The sequence below is a fragment of the Pseudophryne corroboree genome, chromosome 7, assembly GCF_028390025.1.
Source record: "Pseudophryne corroboree isolate aPseCor3 chromosome 7, aPseCor3.hap2, whole genome shotgun sequence".
Classification (NCBI taxonomy): domain Eukaryota; kingdom Metazoa; phylum Chordata; class Amphibia; order Anura; family Myobatrachidae; genus Pseudophryne; species Pseudophryne corroboree.
The window spans coordinates 140,822,982-140,836,164 of record NC_086450.1 but is presented as its reverse complement, the minus strand read 5'-3'; the positions used below and the strand labels follow the sequence as shown (position 1 = coordinate 140,836,164).

The 13,183-nt window shown below is 48.6% G+C and overlaps 1 protein-coding gene across 1 annotated transcript in view; it reads left to right on the top strand.

The window, feature by feature from the left end:
* The window catches only part of GPD2 (glycerol-3-phosphate dehydrogenase 2), a 368,081-nt gene that overhangs the window by 150,845 nt on the left and 204,053 nt on the right, over window positions 1–13,183 (top strand). The window lies entirely within an intron of this gene.

Here is a 13,183-nt window from a genome sequence, read left to right as displayed (position 1 = left end):
GATTCAGCATGGAACGCTTGCATACTAAAGCCCTTTTGCAGTGTGCGCACGAGCAGAAGCCGTACTACGTGTGCGCATACAGTGAGATGTGACAGCATCTCACATATGCGAACACCTCTGCCTGATTGACAGAGCAGAGGTGTTCGCGGGGCGGGAGGGGGCGTCAACACGGCGTTTGTTGGGGGCGGTGGTCCGGACAATGCAGGCGTGTCCAGACCATTTATGGGATGGGCCGCAGCGGCTAGGTTACGTCACACGCAGCCGCTGCATCCCGAAACATGGCGAGTAGCCACCTGCCTTCGCAGCTAGGCTGCGCAGGCAGAGGGCAACCCTTATCATGAGAGGGAAAAGAGCCCGTCATGTGGGGCGGACTTGACCTGTGCTGGGCGTCCCACCACATGCTAGTGTAAAGGGTTGAAGTTGTGCGATTTTTTGCAATCAATCAATGCTGAATTAGGCCCCTTGTTCAGTGTTGGCCTAATCTCCCTCTGCCTTCCTCCTAAAAAGTCTAGTGTTCTCTCTCAACTTCATTACAGACCCACATATTTAGGCCAGTAGATGGTGGGATCTCCTAATTTATCTAAACATATGAATCCACCAAGCCACGCATTTCTACAGAAGTCTGCAAATCTATCAGTCATTCTGTGTCTGCTGTTAGAGAAGCGAATCCCTAAGTGTGGAGTGAGAAATTTCTGACACAAACCCAATGTGAGCATTCAAGTTCAATCAGTGTGTTTTGAAAGCTGTCAGCCTCCTTGTCCTGCCCTGCAAACACCCCTTTAATGGAGTGGTCTTCAGTATGCCGACTGTCGGGATCCCGGCACACAGTATACCGGCGCCAGAATCCCGACAGCCGACATACAGACACTTTTTCTCCCTCGTGGGGGTCCACGACCCCCCTGGAGGGAAAATAAAATAGCGTGTCGTGCGCAGCGAGCCTGCAAGGGGCTCATTTGCGCTCGCCACGCTGTTGGTATGCCGGCGCCGGTATGCTGGTCGCCGGGAGCACGGCCGCCGACATATTATACTACACCCCTTTAATGTGGCACACGCAACTGCAATAGTACACAGGGCATCATCCAAAAGTTGTGATAAATGGGATAGCAGGACAGTCCGCTCCAATTGGACTGTTTTCCTCCTTGGATATAGGATATTCAGCGTCGAGTCACACCTTTTTCGGGTCACACCTTTTTTTTCTTTGAGTGAGATGCTTTTTTATGTATGTAGGAAACTTGCATATATCCTTCCCTGGAAGAGAAGACCGGTCACACTGACCTGCGATGATGAGCCAGTGAGAGTGCTCCTAAAGTGCTATAAACTGCCTTTACCCCTACAGTATTCTATACCGTATTTATAGTATGTAGCAAACCCGATTCGTTATTTCTCGAACGTCCTAGTGGATGCTGGGGACTCCGTAAGGACCATGGGGATAGACGGGCTCCGCAGGAGACATGGGCACTTTAAGAAAGAATTTAGGTTCTGGTGTGCACTGGCTCCTCCCTCTATGCCCCTCCTCCAGACCTCAGTTTGATACTGTGCCCAGACGAGCTGGGTGCTTTTCAGTGAGCTCTCCTGAGTTTGCTGAGAGAAAGTATTTTGTTAGGTTTTTTATTTTCAGGGAGCTCTGCTGGCAACAGACTCCCTGCATCGTGGGACTGAGGCGAGAGAAGCAGCCCTACTCTCTGAAGCTAGGTCCTGCTTCTTAGGCTACTGGACACCATTAGCTCCAGAGGGATCGTACGCAGGATCTCACCCTCGCCGTCCGATCCCAGAGCCGCGCCGCCGTCCCCCTCGCAGAGCCGGAAGACAGAAGCCGGGTGAGTATGAGAAGCAAAGAAGACTTCACAGGCGGCAGAAGACTCCGTTCTTCACTGAGGTAACGCACAGCACTGCAGCTGTGCGCCATTGCTCCCACACGCCTCACATACTCCGGTCACTGTAAGGGTGCAGGGCGCAGGGGGGGGGCGCCCTGGGCAGCATTTGGGACCTCTTTTGGCAAAAGTTAAACATATATACAGCTGGGCACTGTATATATGTATGAGCCCCCGCCAAAAATTGCATATTTAAGCGGGACAGAAGCCCGCCGCCGAGGGGGCGGAGCTTCTTCCTCAGCACTCACCAGCGCCATTTTTTCTCCACAGCTCCACTGAGAGGAAGCTCCCCAGGCTCTCCCCTGCAGATACAGGGTAGAAGAGGGTAAAAAGAGAGGGGGGGCACATAATTAGGCGCTAAAATCAATATATAAACAGCAGCTACTGGGTTAACATTAAGTTACTGTGTTATTCCTGGGTTGATAGCGCTGGGGTGTGTCCTGGCATACTCTCTCTCCTAAGGGCCTGTGGGGGAACTGTCTTCAAAAAGGGCATTCCCTGTGTGTGTGGTGTGTCGGTACGCTTGTGTCGACATGTCTGATGAGGAAGGCTATGTGGAAGCAGAGCGGGAGCAAGTGAATGTGGTGTCTCCGCCGACGGCGCCGACACCTGATTGGATGGATATGTGGAAGGTTTTAAATGATAATGTTAATTCCTTGCATAAAAGGTTAGAAAAAGCTGAAGCCTCAGGACAGTCAGGGTCCCAACCCGTGCCTGATCCTATGTCGCAGAGGCCGTCGGGGTCTCAGAAGCGCCCACTATCCCAAATTGTTGACACAGATACCGACATGGATTCTGACTCCAGTGTCGATTACGATGATGCAAAGTTACAGCCAAAATTGGCTAGATCCATCCATTATACGATTATAGCAATTAAGGATGTGTTGCACATCACAGAGGAAACCCCAGTCCCTGACAAGAGGGTGCATATGTATGGGGAAAAGAAACCGGAGGTAACCTTTCCCCCCTCACACGAGCTAAATGAGTTATGTGAAAAGGCTTGGGAATCTCCAGATAAAAAACTGCAGATTTCCGAAAGGATTCTTATGGCGTATCCTTTCCCGCAAACGGACAGGTTACGCTGGGAATCCTCCCCTAAGGTGGACAAAGCTTTAACACGCTTATCCAAGAAGGTGGCCCTGCCGTCACAGGATACGGCTCGCAAACAGGAGGTTACCCTGAAGTCCATTTATACACATTCAGGTACCTTACTGAGGCCGGCGATCGCGTCGGCCTGGGTGTGTAGTGCTGTAGCAGCATGGACGGATACCGTGTCTGAGGAAATTGATACCTTAGACAAGGATACTATATTGTTGACCTTGGGGCATATTAAAGACGCTGTCCTATATATGAGAGATGCTCAAAGAGACATTAGTCTACTGGGTTCTAGAATAAATGCTATGTCAATTTCTGCCAGAAGGGTCCTGTGGACTCGACAATGGACAGGTGATGCCGACTCAGAAAGGCATATGGAGGTTTTACCTTACAAGGGTGAGGAATTGTTTGGGGAGGGTCTCTCGGACCTGGTCTCCACAGCTACTGCTGGAAAGTCAAATTTTTTGCCATATGTTTCCTCACAGCCTAAGAGAGCACCGTATTATCAAATGCAGTCCTTTCGATCACAGAAAAACAAGAAAGTCTGAGGTGCGTCCTTTCTTGCCAGAGGCAGGGGCAGAGGAAAGAAGCTGCACAACACAGCTAGTTCCCAGGAACAGAAGTTCTCCCCGGCCTCTACAAAATCCACCGCATGACGCTGGGGCTCCACAAGCGGAGCTAGGCCCGGTGGGGGCACGTCTTCGAAATTTCAGCCACAAGTGGGTTGACTCCCAGTTGGATCCCTGGGCAATAGAGATTGTGTCTCGGGGATACAAGCTGGAATTCGAGGACATGCCCCCTCACCGATACCTCAAATCGGCCCTGCCAGCTCCCCCCCACGAGAGGGAAATAGTGTTAACTGCAATTCACAAATTGTATCTTCAACAGGTGGTGGTCAAGGTTCCCCTCCTTCAACAAGGAAGGGGTTATTATTCGACCATGTTTGTTGTCCCGAAACCGGACGGTTCGGTCAGACCCATATTGAATTTAAAATCCCTGAATCAGGCGTACCTCAGATTTGTGGCACAGGATTGTCATTACCAATTTTAGACGTTGCCGTTTGGTCTCTCCACGGCACCGAGAATATATACCAAGGTAATGGCGGAAATGATGGTACTCCTGCGGAAGCAAGGAGTCACAATTATCCCATACTTGGACGATCTCCTCATAAAAGCGAGATCAAGAGAGCAGTTGCTGATCAGTGTAGCACTTTCTCTGGAAGTGTTACGGCAACACGGCTGGATTCTAAATATTCTAAAGTCGCAGTTGGTTCCTACGACTCGTCTGCCTATCCTGGGCATGATATTAGACACAGACCAGAAAAGGGTTTATCTCCCGATGGAGAAAGCTCAGGAACTCATGACACTGGTCAGGAACCTATTAAAACCAAAACAGGTGTCAGTGCATCACTGCACTCGTGTCCTGGGAAAGATGGTGGCATCATACGAGGCCATTCCTTTCGGCAGGTTCCATGCGAGGACTTTTCAATGGGACTTACTGGACAAGTGGTCCGGATCACATCTTCAGATGCATCGGTTAATCACCCTATCCCCCAGGGCCAGGGTGTCACTCCTGTAGTGGCTACAGAGCGCTCAACTTCTCGAGGGCCGCAGATTCGGCATTCAGGACTGGGTCCTGGTGACCACGGACGCAAGCCTCCGAGGTTGGGGTGCAGTCACACAGGGAAGAAATTTCCAAGGTCTGTGGTCAAGTCAAGAGACTTGCCTTCACATCAACATCCTGGAACTAAGGGCCATATACAACGCCCTACGTCAAGCGGAGACCCTGCTTCGCGATCAACCGGTTCTGAGTCAGTCAGACAACATCACCGCAGTAGCTTATGTAAACCGCCAAGGCGGCACAAGGAGCAGAGTGGCGATGGCGGAAGCCACCAGAATTCTTCGCTGGGCGGAGAATCACGTAAGCGCACTGTCAGCAGTGTTCATCCCGGGAGTGGACAACTGGGAAGCAGACTTCCTCAGCAGACACGACCTCCACCCGGGAGAGTGGGGACTTCATCAGGAATTCTTCGCACAGATTACAATTCGGTGGGAACTGCCACAGGTGGATATGATGGCATCCCGCCTCAACAAAAAGCTACAGAGGTATTGCGCCAGGTCAAGAGACCCTCAGGCGATAGCTGTAGACGCCCTGGTGACACCGTGGGTGTTCCAGTCGGTCTATGTATTTCCTCCTCTTCCTCTCATACCCAAGGTGCTGAGGATAATAAGAAAAAGAGGAGTGAGAACAATACTCATTGTTCCAGATTGGCCACGAAGGACTTGGTATCCAGATCTGCAAGAAATGCTCACAGAGGACCCGTGGCCTCTTCCTCTAAGACAGAATTTGTAGCAACAGGGGCCCTGTCTGTTCCAAGACTTACCGCGGCTACGTTTGACGGCATGGCGGTTGAACACCGGATCCTAGCAGAGAAAGGCATTCCATATGAGGTCATTCCTACGCTGATAAAGGCTAGGAAGGACGTGACAGCTCAACATTATCACCGTATATGGCGAAAATATGTTGCTTGGTGTGATGCCAGGAATGCTCCTACGGAGGAATTCCAGCTGGGCCGTTTCCTTCACTTCCTACAGTCCGAAGTGAGTTTGGGCCTAAAATTGGGTTCCATTAAGGTCCAGATTTCGGCCCTATCCATTTTCTTTCAAAAGGAGTTGGCTTCTTTACCTGAAGTTCAGACGTTTGTAAAGGGAGTGCTGCATATTTAGCCTCCTTTTGTGCCTCCAGTGGCACCTTGGGATCTTAACGTGGTGTTGAGTTTCCTGAAATCCCACTGGTTTGAACCACTCAAAACGGTGGAGTTGAAATATCTCACGTGGAAGGTGGTCATGCTATTAGCCTTGGCTTCGGCTAGGCGTGCGTCAGAGTTGGCGGCTTTGTCACATAAAAGCCCCTATTTGGTTTTCCATGCGGATAGAGCGGAATTGCGGACCCGTCCACAATTTCTGCCGAAAGTGGTTTCATCCTTTCATATAAACCAACCTATTGTGGTGCCTGTGGCTACTACTGACTTGGAGGATTCAGAGTTACTTGATGTGGTCAGGGTTTTGAAGGTTTATGTAGCCAGAACGGCTAGGGTCAGGAAAACAGAGTCTTTGTTTATCCTGTATGCTTCCAACAAGCTTGGTGCTCCTGCTTCAAAGCAAACTATTGCTCGCTGGATCTGTAACACGATTCAGCAGGCTCATTCTGCGGCTGGAATGCCGCTGCCAAAATCAGTTAAGGCCCATTCCACTAGGAAGGTGGGCTCTTCTTGGGCGGCTGCCCGAGGGGTCTCGGCATTACAGCTTTGCCGAGCGGCTACTTGGTCAGGTTCAAACACTTTTGCAAAGTTCTTCAAGTTTGATACCCTGGCTGAGGAGGACCTTGTGTTTGCTCAATCGGTGCTGCAGAGTCATCCGCACTCTCCCGCCCGTTTGGGAGCTTTGGTATAATCCCCATGGTCCTTACGGAGTCCCCAGCATCCACTAGGACGTTAGAGAAAATAAGATTTTACTTACCGGTAAATCTATTTCTCGTAGTCCGTAGTGGATGCTGGGCGCCCGTCCCAAGTGCGGACTTCTTCTGCAATACTTGTATATAGTTATTGCTTCAATTATGGTTGCATCAGGGTTTGACCTGATGCTCTGTTATTTGTCATACTGTTAACTGGTTGTTATCACATGTTATACGGTGTGATTGGTGTGGCTGGTATGAATCTTGCCCTGGATTACCAAAATCCTTTCCTTGTACTGTCCGCTCTTCTGGGCACAGTTTCTCTAACTGAGGTCTGGAGGAGGGGCATAGAGGGAGGAGCCTGTGCACACCAGAACCTAAATTCTTTCTTAAAGTGCCCATGTCTCCTGCGGAGCCCGTCTATCCCCATGGTGCTTACGGAGTCCCCAGCATCCACTATGGACTACGAGAAATAGATTTACCGGCAAGTAAAATCTTATTTTCTGGTGTAGAAGGAGAATCCTATTGTAACCCCCAATTGTACTCTGTGTCTATGGCAGTTGTAGAAAACCGGTAGCTTTTTAGCTGTTGTGGGAGCAGAGCCGTAACTAGGTGTCTTAGTGCCCTGTGCTAGAAAGAACACTGGTGCCCCCCCCCCCCCCCCAATTTTTTTAAAATAATGACTCCAAAAGGGGTGTGGTCTTACTGTAAAGGGGTATAGTCACACAACAGTCACTTATAATACGTAGTACAGGCGCTAAGGCCAGTATCCAATTACTCACGTCCATTTACAGTAGGTAATTTTATCGCTGCGGGCTATCCAATTAGAAGCTGACGCGAGCTGCAGCTAATAGGGGATTTTGTTTCACCTGCCCCAGGCCTCCAAATTACAAAGGTGTCACTGAACCTGTGTGTTTTCATGAAAAAAATATTTTTTTTTACGGGCGTTCTAATTGGATAGCCTGTAAAAAAAAATATATCTGTGAAAAATTGTAATTGTTTTTTGCACCCAATGTTTTATCGTGCTTAATTGTATACCCCCCTATGTGGTAGATGAATATCTTGTATCACAAATATCTATTTTTACTTATGGAGTGAAGATCTGGTAATGTTAATGTACAATATTTATTATTATTATTATTATTATTATTATTGTTTTTTAAAGTTTATAAGTTTATTTATCTAAATCACAAATTGATAATGTATGCACAAACATAGGATATAGTAAGTTATATACATAAAACACTAACACTGTGGTTACTATATAATAAGACCTAAGGGCGTTGCATATAAATATATAATGGTCATAGTTAAACCTGTTGGGTTGCCAATATCTAGTACTAGTCTAGTAATCTAGACTTCACAAATAAATGTAATAGAGTGTAGTTATAGCACACTTTGTAAATGGCGTCCCGGTTCTCTTCAGTCTTGCTGGTAAGAAACTGTTGTACAGTGTGTCCTGCTTCCTGTGTCAAAGCGTCCCACTTAATGTGGACTGCTCCCAGCGGCTCCCTTTTCCAGCAGTGTGGTTTCCACTGAACCGGTCTGGCTCTTATGAGGAGTCCTAGCGTCTGAGGGTAAGTGTACGGCGCGGAATGGCCGGCAGTAGTTCCAAGTGTTAGGTCTAGTCCGGCTCTCCCAGGGGTCCTCTATTTAGTGCTGTCACAGCTGGTGTGGAGGTAGCAGAGAGAGCGCACCATGGGGGTAATTCTGAGTTGATCGTAGCAGGATTTTTGATAGCAATTGGGCAAAACCATGTGCACTGCAGGGGAGGCAGATATAACATGTGCAGAGAGAGATAGATTTGGGTGTGGTGAGTTAAATCTGCAATCTAAATTGCAGTGTAAAAATTAAGCGGCCAGTATTTACCCTGCACAGAAACAAAATAACCCACCCAAATCTAACTCTCTCTGCACATGTTATATCGGGCAGATATAACATGTGCAGAGAGAGTTAGATTTGGGTGGGTTATTTTGTGCACATGGTTTTGCCCAACTGCTAAAAAAAAATTCCTGCTGCGATCAACTTGGAATTACCCCCATTGTGCCACGTCCAGTTCTCCTAGATAAACTCTCTATCTGCCAATACACTCACACTCCCCTCACACAATCTTAACTAAATAAATAATGACACGGACAACTGACTTGGCGGTGAAAGGGGTCAACATTTTATTTAAAGGAATTTAATTTTAGATGAATTTAAATAAACTAAAGTATGGTGGTGGGGGAAAAGAACAGCCTAGCGGGTGCGCGGGTTAACCTAACTTGACTTGAGGCAAAAAACACAAATCATCCACCAGCCGGCAATAGCCGAAGTTAAAACTGGAGGTAAAACAAAAAATTCCTCAAGACCCCCACCAAAGGTGGCGAGTAGCTAATCCTCAAGTTAGGATGCACTGCACAGGCTAAAACTTGATGTATCTCTTGAACATACAGTTCAAGATTTCCACCTGCCCAACACCCGGATTTGATTTATGGACCAACCCGCTGCAACAGGTAAGTGGCGATGCATCCAAATGCATCAACCAAGCGCCCTTTGAAACTGGGCAAAGCGTCATATAGGACGCAGTCAAGACCATGGGACAAATCCTGCAATCCTGGCAGCGACCCAGTGAAACCCAGTGCCCTCTACCAGTCTTGGAGTGAAGCACCTTACAAAAGACCCCATCCTCCTGGACCACGACATGAGACGCCAGCCTAGGCAAAACGGCCCTCTTGGAGAAGGCCACCATTTCACCCCCTTCTCCACTGTCTCCTCCTGCCCCTGCCACTTTTGCCCTGGCACGACCCGCACTCATGCCCTGACTTGCTGGACTCAGACATGCTAGAGCCTGACCCGGATGAAACGCCCCATTCCCAATCTGGATCACCAGGGGACCCACCGGTTACAGTGGCACAAGAAGTCCCTGGTGCTTCGCCCTCAGTATGAGGTCTCTCCATGTCACCACCGTCGCTGGACGAGTCGGCACATGAGGAAAGGCCGTTAGCGAACACTTTCGGCACAACAGGAATAGCATCTGATACAAACTCCCTGGACATGGCCCCTCCTTATGCTCCAGCAATGACACAGTAAAGCGGGCAATAAAACTTGCACCAACTGCGACGCCAGCGCAGAAGTATCAACCCCCATCCTGCTACCTGAAACCCTCCACCAGGAATGGTGGTAATAATGGGAACTATCGCTGACACTATTGAAGCACACAGGGAGGACACTGCAGCCACATCAAAATTGCCCCCAGCGCTATCCTCAGCCCTAGGAGGGAGGCGACTAGAGGGCCCCACACCTCGTCCCTGCGCAGGAGCCTGCCATAACAGATCCGCATAAGACCTACCAGCACATACCCTAGAAGGCTACCTAGCACGATTGGACTGTTGCCCCCTCGGAGGCACTTGCCTCCCTATCAAAGCAGCCGCATCCGACACCCCCCGCAGCCCCCTATGCAACGGAGAGCTGCCATCACTCTGCATCTGAGCCATCAAAATGGCGCCAGCTTCTCGTCTGGCTCCACACTCTGGTGCTCTCACCAGTCCCTGCATCACAGGGCCTTGTGAGAGTGCCGCTGGCACTCGCAACCTCACTCTCTCGCTGCGGACATGCCCATGACCCCACTGACCTACCCCCGTGCCATACTTGCCTATCTGACCCTCTCCATGAGGGAGAAAATGTTCTGTTCCTGGGACTTTCCTGGTAATGTATGATTGCCATCACCTGTGGTGAAACACCTTTCTTATCAATTAACTAGCTCACCACAGGTGATGGCAATCATACATTACCAGGAAAGTCCAGGAACAGAGCATTTTCTCCCTCATGGAGAGGGTCAGATAGGCAAGTATTCCCTGTGCACCCAGCATCCAGAGTGCGCACCGCTGGGACAGGACGCACCACTGGGGAACCAGACAGACCCCGTATCACGGGCCTGTCGCGGGGGGCGTCTGCGACGTACCGGACCTGGACCGGAGCCCACTGGGATTCTTCCAGAGGTCTCCAACCCCCGCCCCGTGACGCCGACTGAGGCGCAAGATCCTGGCCTTCCCCTCGAGTGCCCCCTTTCCCTCCTTAAGTTGTTGGACACACAGCAGCACTAGGTAATTAGCATAGCGGCAGCCTGTCGCGCCCACAAGGCATCTGCCTTAGCTACGGCGCTGCTAATTTCTTCTAAATGGCCTGGCCTCCATCAGCAGCCTCAAGTTATTCAGCACTTGAATTCTTTCGGCCACTTGCATTCTCCTTCGTCTGATCCCTCTTACAGTGGGTTGTAACTCTCGGCCCACATTAATAAGGGGAGTTTTGATGGAGCCTGCAAGAAAGAAATTAGATTTCTTAGTAGGAGAGAAACTCACATTCACTCACACTGTACAGTGAGAAAGCACAAGCAGAGATTTAAAACAAACATGGGGGGTAATTCAGAATGGATCGGTGCAGCGGCAGCTTTCGCAGTCTGAATCTTTTTATGGAGTGCGCAGCTGCCGCACTGCGCGTGCGCACCCCTGGAGCCCAGTGAGATGCTATCAGCATCTCTGGGCTGCAATCGCCTCTGCCTGATTGACAGGCAGATGCGGTCGCGGGCAGGAGGGGGCATACCAACGGCGTTAAAACGCTGTTAGCGGGGCATGGTCTGGACAACGGAGGCGTGTCCGGACCGTTGGGGGGACGGGCCACGGCGACTGCGTGACGTCACACGCAGCCGCTGCGACCCAGGATGCGGCGAGAAGCTCCCTGCCAGCGCGCATGAGCTGCGCTGGTAGGGAGCTACTCGTCAGTACCTGACGAGTAGCTCCCTACGTCACTGTGCGATGCTTTTGTACCTGTGCGGCGGGGCGGACTAGCCCTGCGCTGGGCGTCCCCCCGCATGTCTGTGAAAGTGATCGTAGATGTGCTAAATTTAGCATATCTACAATCAACTCTGAATTACCCCCATGGTTGCCTTCATCACATACATATCGGTGTTTCCTCAGTTACTGTAAGCGCTACTGGATAAGATAGTAATGTAGCTTGTATTTTAGTTGTAATTAAGTTCAGTTAGGGTAGACCTACCCCAGTCTACTCTGGGAACAAAAAAAACAAAAAACAAAACAAAATGCAGCCAGTTGACAAAAGATACTGTTATGAAAAGTATAAATATAAATAAAAAAAAAAGGTGCTTACTCTAAAAGAGCTATGAAATATACCTAAAATAGGGACAAAAGCAAAGGAACAGGAATTTGGTACAAATGTGGTAAAAGCCAGAGAAATGCAGTATATATTACACATGCATATTTGCCTACTCTCCTGGAAGCTGTGAGAGACTTGGGTAGTCCCCTGCACCCCCAGAAGAGTAGGTGGATTTCCCGCATCCTGCACGCTTCCTATTTTGGAGATAATCACCGGAATCACGTTGCTGTATTGAGGGGAGGGGCTAATGATGCAAGTCGCCTAATGAAGCGACAGCCTGGCCCCGCAACCCACAGCATCTCCTCTCTGGGCTGCTTCCGGACAGGAGAGACAAAACGGTGGCAAGCACTGTATGTACAAATGTAGCAGAAAATGAGACTTTCCAAAATGATCAGATTTAATTCTATGTTAGTACTTTCCTAGTATTCATGAGTCTTAATCCCCTAATTGCACATTTGCATATTCCTAATAGTCCTGATTTTGGGAGTACAGTCCCTATTTCTGCTACACAAGAGATTAGGCGATGTTATTTATTCTTAGGCGGTGTCCTGTGGGTGGATCAAAAATGTACTAAGAAAATCAGAAGCCTAAAATGTCCCGTTCCAAATCAGGAATGTTGGCAGGAAAACTCTTTGCCAAATATGGTCATTTAAATAAGGTAATGTCATTATAGCAAGTAAATATATAGGATAATACATGTTTGGCATCAATTAAGTATTACTAACTTAGGCACTTATGGCAAGGCAGACATGACTGAAGCGTAAATTAATCCTGCCTTATAACCATTTACTACATATTATAGATACTGTAGTTTTATGCTCCAACCTGACATGACGGATGTTGCCAGTGAACACCTCTTTAAATAATCGCCTTTCCAACAGATCCCTTGCGGTCTCCTCGGTTAGGTACAGCCTACAGCTCTGATAAACAGCCACAGCACACCAACTGTCACTGCTCTGCTATGGCATTTGAATTTGGTGATGTCACTTTAAAGGGACAGACACGCCTTTTTCTACATGGAGGACATTTTCTACATACATTTTTTAACAATAGTGTTAACAATAGTTTTGTTTTTTTTAACCACTTAACTGACTATTTTTCCCCAAAAAAAACGCTCCGAAATGGTCGGTTTTTTTATTTTTAATGAGTGAATTAGGTGAAGAACATGAATTTAACCCTATCCAAAATGATTTGAATTAAATAAAATAAAAAAAGTCCCCCCCCCCCCCCCCGCCCAAACATCGAAACATCGATTGGGAGCATTGCGAGCATCGGACCATCGTAATCTGTATGTAGTGTCCTTTCGCTATACTAAACATTAATGACCCAATCTATTCAATAATAATCATTGCTGTCTTATAATGCTTCTTAATGTATTGTGCCCTTAGGAGTCATATTTATGCTTTGTGGCTCCATCTAGAATTAAAAGGACACACCTTCCATAGGATGTCTGCAGAAAGCCATAACATGACTAGATAATGCACCACCATCATCAGTGTGAGTGAATAACAAAGAGTACTCAAGCTAAGTTCATGAATGTTGTATAGGTTTAGCAACAGAAAGGGTGGTGGTAGGAGACGGGCTGGCAGGAGATGCCGGACTTCAAAAAAGGG